The sequence below is a fragment of the Rhinopithecus roxellana genome, chromosome 2 (genome assembly GCF_007565055.1).
Source record: "Rhinopithecus roxellana isolate Shanxi Qingling chromosome 2, ASM756505v1, whole genome shotgun sequence".
Taxonomy (NCBI): domain Eukaryota; kingdom Metazoa; phylum Chordata; class Mammalia; order Primates; family Cercopithecidae; genus Rhinopithecus; species Rhinopithecus roxellana.
Window position 1 is genome coordinate 167,109,311 of NC_044550.1, and position 5,966 is coordinate 167,115,276.

Here is a 5,966-nt window from a genome sequence, read left to right on the forward strand (position 1 = left end):
TCAAGGAACAAAAGTTATGTATGGTTATGCTAGCTAGTGTGGGAAGGAACAACAAAAAGGTCAGTTGTGAAAGACAGGCATTGAAGTATACTGAAGAACCGTACCAGGGTCACTTCCTGGGACAGCTCCCCCACCCCCAGTCCATGGGTCCAGCATTCCCATCAGATCCCTTTATCCTGGTGTCCCAGAGCCCATCTCCAGGCAACCAGGACTTCTGTCCACATTTCCTGGGAAGCCGGGTGGCTCATTCGCCTCCAAGTACAATCAGACTCCTGAACCATTTCAAGAGAAGCACAAGTGCTAACTACCAGTAACTGGACACTGAGCAAGTTTGAACCTGTTCCATCTCTCCAAGTTTGTGTCTCCTGGTCTCCCCCTCTAATCGATATTCACATCCAGCACATCTACTGCTGGGTCAGTCTTCCTGGAGCCTCAAGCTAAAAATTTCCAAACTTGAGTAGGCAATGTGGTATGTAGACCACATTAAAAAGGCTTGCTTTTAAGAAGCTCACTGCATGATGTCTAAGTGTTTCTAAGAGAACCTTTAGAATTCATCATGAAAGTTTTCTGTAACTCATTCCCTTCCTTAGAGGTTACAAATTAAAGTGGATATGTGGAGGCACAGAAGTATCCATGCTTTCCCCTCCAAAGTATTAGCAAGTAGAGATGGGCCAATTTGAAAGCCTATACCACTTTCAAAATTATGACAGCTCCATGTCCAAAAGAATGGCTTCATCTTTATGGCATGAAGATAGTCAAACAGATGAACAGAACAAGCAGCAAGTTCAGGGGACGGTTGTCAAACCCACTGCCACTGGGCCTAGGTGAGCAATTTCGGAGTCTGATAAGAAAGCCATGCTTAATGGAAGAGTTCATGCTTCAGAAGTTTTCTTCAGTCACAGTTCACGCTATTGGAAGTTCAGAAAAGCAGGACTGATGTATCAGATGAGATACTGATGAAGAAAACACCCTGGTTTGTTTCCAAGTTGCTTTCATAGCCCTACCCAGCCAAACATCCCTACAAGCAGAACCACGGAGCCCAGCCCCCAGCACATCTGGCCCTTGACTGCACAATTCTGGAGATCAGGCTGGAGATGAGCAGGGGTGCTGGAGGGAAGTTACTATTTGTGGGCCCCAACTGCCCCTTCTCCCTGTGAGGGAGAAAGGCTGAATCCTCTTCACCATTCCCTGCCAACAGTCTCTTCCCTGGGACACCGTAGCACAAGGACTGGCAGAGCCTCTTCCCTGCAGTCCAAGAGTCTTGTGAGTTCTACAGGAGCAGATTCCCATTCAGAAGCAATCTGCCAGCCTTCAGCCTCCCAGGAAGAGCGCTAGATGCCAACTCTTTGGAGGAGATGCTCTTGTCTACAGGAGGGGTACCATGCCCAGGAGTGATAAGGGCACCCCCTGGTCAGTCCTAGGGTCAAGGGGTACGTCAGCAGGCCATAGGAACCTTCCTTCTTCCACATGGCCAATCCTTGTGGGCCCAACTGTGTGCCTTCAGATAAGCACACTGAGCTTCTTAACCAGGGTGGCCCCCCGGAGTTGGGGGGCCTGCTTCTAGGAGGCTCCCATGTTTAGAACATCCTGCCTCTAGTAGCAGCTGCCTGTCAGGCTGCAGGTGACTACCCAAGATGCTCCTGGGACTCCCGCGCAGTGTCAGTCTAGGGAAGTTAGGGTGTCAGTCTAGGGAAGTTAGGGTGTCAGTCTAGGGAAGTTAGGGTGTCAGTCTAGGGAAGTTAGGGTGTCAGTCTAGGGAAGTTAGGGTGTCAGTCTAGGGAAGTTAGGGTGTCAGTCTAGGGAAGTTAGGGTGTCAGTCTAGGGAAGTTAGGGTGTCAGTCTAGGGAAGTTAGGGTGTCAGTCTAGGGAAGTTAGGGTGTCAGTCTAGGGAAGTTAGGGTGTCAGTCTAGGGAAGTTAGGGTGTCATGAGAGGCCTCCATCCACAGGGATTTTAGAGACATGCTCTTTCTATAAGATAAGCCTGTAACACCACTGGTCACTAACACCACTTAGGAGCCCTCAAAAGCCTTCTGAGGAGTGGGATGAAAATGGACTCCCCACCCCCAGGATTGACAAGGCCGGGAAAGATCCAAGAATTGCAAGGACAAGCATCAGAGAACTACTCCAGGCTTAGGAACGGCTGCCTAAGGAAACTGCACCTTGCCCAGAAACGCCAAGTCTAGCAAAGCCAGGTACCACCTGTTCAGTGCAGAACAGAAAAAGGGTTGTAAGTAATGAGACCCTTCTCAAGTCTGATCCTTTAGGCACCAGATCTGAGGGACTGATGGATCCCCTTTCAGGTATTGTTACCAAATTGAGTTTTCCCTGAAGTCAGAACAGACCTGAACAATGTGGGTAGAGGCTTGTGAAGCAGCTCCACTTCTAATTTCAATCATGTATCTGCCACGTGGACTGTAGATGTGATAGGGGATTTTATTCAGGGGCCTCAGGAATAAGTCTTCCAGCTAGAACCACCTCCAGAAGCAGTTCCTCAAAAACCTAAGAATTACCATATGACCCAGCAGTTCCACTTTTACCCAAGATAATTGCAAAAGGATTGAAGCAAACCCCTTCATATGCCCAATGTTCACTGCAACACTATTCATGACAGCCAGAACACGGAAACCAACCCCATGTCAATACCAAGAAACCGACATCTCCATGCAATGGATTGTTAATCAAAAGCTGATATGCAACAATGTGGATAGAAATTGATATGAACCAGACAATTATCTTATGAAATATCCAGAATAGGCAAATTTAGAGAGAGCAAGTAGATTGGAGGTGACTGGGGGTGAAGGGAGAAGGAAAACATTACTACTTAGTGGTTGCAGTTTCTTGGTGGGGTGAAGAACTAGTTCAAGTCAGTGACAGGTGCACAACATTGTAAATGCGATTAATGCCACCAAGTGTAAACTTCAACATGGTTGAAATAGAAATGTTTTGTTCACCCAGTCATCCCCGTATTCTAATACCTGCCCTCCATGCCTCTGCACCCACAGGCCATGTCGAAGGACGCCATGAATCTGGTACAGATGAAGGAGCAGACTGCAGGCGGAGCAACAGTCCAACCTCAAACAACTTGTCGATGAGAACTTACGGAAGCAAGAGTCCGTGCAGAAGCACCATCAGACCCTCTTGGCGTCCATTAGGACAGCTGTCACCATGTTTGGGGAAAGATTCCGTGCCTCTGTGACAGACCGGGGCACAGTGACAGCCACGGTGGTTGGGCTGACGCTGCTGGCTGGAGGGGTCTACTCGGCCAAGAATAGAACAGCCGCCGGGGCCCGCTTCATCGCGGCTCGGCTGTGGAAGCCGTCCCTGGTGAACGAGAAGTCCCGCATCACGGTGCGGGAGGCCCAGCGGCACCCCTTTCCAGGTCCGCCGGCAGCTCCTCAGTCGACCCCAGGACGTGCTGGAAAGTGTTGTGCCAAGTCCCAGCCTGGAAGCGCGGGTGCGCGGCATTGTCATAGCAACAAGGAACACTGAGAAGAACCGCAGCCCATAGGAGAACGTCTTGATGTACGGGCCACCAGGCACAGTGAAGACACTGTTTGCAAAGAATCTCGCCCTGAACTCGGGCATGGACTACGCCATGACAGGCAAGGACGTGGCCCTCATGGGACAGGAAAGCATGACTGCCATGCACAAGCTGTTTGGGCCAATACCAGCCGGCGCGGCCTCCTGCTCTTCGAGGACGAAGCAGACGCCTTCCTTGGGAAGCAAGCCACTAAGATGAGCAATTACCACCTCAGAGCCGCCGAGAACGCCTTCCTAAACCACACGAGGCAGCATAGCAACAAATTCATGCTGGTCCTGTCCAGTCACCACCCCAAGCAGTTTTACGGGGACATCTGCAAGCACATCGACAGGGTGGTTCATTTCGACCTGCCGGAGCAGCAGGATCGGGAGAGCCTGGTGAGAATGTCTTTTGACAAGTATGTTCTTTAAGCCGGCCACAGAAGGAAAGCAGCGTCTGAAGCTGGCTCAGTTTGACTACGAGAGTAAGTGCTCAGAGATCGGTCGGCTGACAGAGGGCATGTCGGGCCAGGAGATCGCTAAGCTAGCTCTGTCCTGGCAGGCCAGGGTGTATATGCCTCCGAGGACGGGGTCCTCACCGAGGCCATCCAGGAGCACCAACAGAAAACATTCCTGAAGGCGGAGGGGCCTGGGCGCGGGTTCCAGCGCCCCCTTCTAAGTCCAAGGTGATACCCACACCTCATGGACCTGGCAGCGGACCCCTCCTTCCCCTGCCTTGCTGGCCCCTGCACATTTAGGATATGCTCCTGGGTGAGGCATGGGCTGTTCCCAGGGCCTCTGCACACCAGGATGTCTTGTGCTGGGGGTTGGTCTTTCTGCCCCCCCAGAACAACCCCCTCTTGTGGGCACTGGCTAGGGAGGGGCAGGCCTCCATCCTGCTCCCCAGGAGACTCTTGGAGACGCATTTTCCATCTGGCTTAGAGGAGGAGGGGGAGGCTTTGCAACCCAGCCCCTGCCCAGGCCCCTGGGAGGGTGGGTGCCGGCTGAGCCCCCGGGGCAGGAGCCGGGCGGGCAGGGTCTTTGTTCTCACTCCCACAGCAGAGCCAGATGTGGGGGCGCCTGCCGGGACTAGACCAAGGTGGGGCAGCCTGAACACTGCTTCCAACCGTGGCCAGGAAGCAGGGAACCTGGCCGGCGTGTCTGAGGCCACACTCTCAGCTGGCTGGTCCAAGCCTGTGGCTGGAGCTGGTGTCTGTTTAGGTAATAAAGTCCCACAGTTGCCTCAAAAAAAGTTTTGTTCAGGTTCATTTGAGTTTAATATTTTGGAAAAAGCAGCTCACCTACTTGGTGATGACGTGGCTGAAAAGGAAACCCACCTGGATGTGAACAGATTTTCCTGACAGGGGTTACTGTCTGATCGTCGAAGAGCTTAGAATTCACCCCCGTCTTGAAAAAGCTGAAGCAACCCAGAAGTAAACCATTGAGGGCCAACGATGGATGAACAGGGCAAGCTACTGGCCAGCAAGTACAGAGCTAGTTAAGAGGACCGTGTCACAGCCAGCAGGGAGAAGTACCCACAGGAACAGCTTTGACTATCTGATAACAGCATAGGCTCAATGTAGTCCAAAATGAGCTCAGACTCCAAGGGACCGTAATGACTTGGGCTTTATTTCCAGGAGCCCCACACCTAGTCTCAACTGAGAATGGAAGAATCTCATGCCTCTGGCAGGGGAAGCTATTTTGAAATATACCCAGAACTCTAACAAGGATTGTGGGCTACTTTACCCAGGCCCAACCGACCCGGGGATAGGAACACAAGCTCCTGCTCTCTTGACCATTCCTGCCTCACTTAAGTATTTGAGGTAACACTTAACCAGGAGTTTTCCAAGATTAGGAAGCTCAAATCCAAGTAGCACGAGCAAGACATCTATACCGAGAACATAAGTGCAAAGAAATCTAAGAGCAAAACCCGAGTGATATGGCAGGACCCAGCCCAGGTCAGAGGAGCTGTGGAGCCTACACTCCCCCATGGGCTGCTGTGTACTTTGAGGCCACACAACCACAGGCAAGAAGAGCTCAGATGCCAGGAGGGTCAAGGCATCCAGAAGGCTTTCTGGAGACAAGTCAGCATAATAGTTCCAAGAGCCACCACCTCCCTACACCTTAGGCCTGCATGCACTTGACCCATTCCATTATGCTCAGGCATCTTTCTTCCTTCTACCTCTAAAGATAGTGGCAACAACACCCGTGAAGAGCACCCCAACATCTGAAAGCTTAGGGAAGAACGGCCTCAAAATCCTGGCATGCCAGCCCCCAAAGCACGTGCCCCTTGTGTTCAGGGCAAGGTGTGATGTGGTCTGTTGGGAATTCGTCTGGCAGGACTCCAGTACATTCTACAGAGCACCCACTGCTGAGGGTAAGGACAACCCCGAGACAGGAAGCAGGCACACAGGATGAGACAGCCCTGGTTGGGTCCACCAGGCCAG

The 5,966-nt window shown here is 51.8% G+C and overlaps 1 pseudogene; it reads left to right on the forward strand.

Annotated features, from left to right (window-relative positions):
- Positions 1-3,005: 3,005 nt before the first annotated feature.
- Positions 3,006-4,209, forward strand: LOC104657735 (annotated as a pseudogene).
- The last annotated feature ends 1,757 nt before the right edge of the window (positions 4,210-5,966 follow it).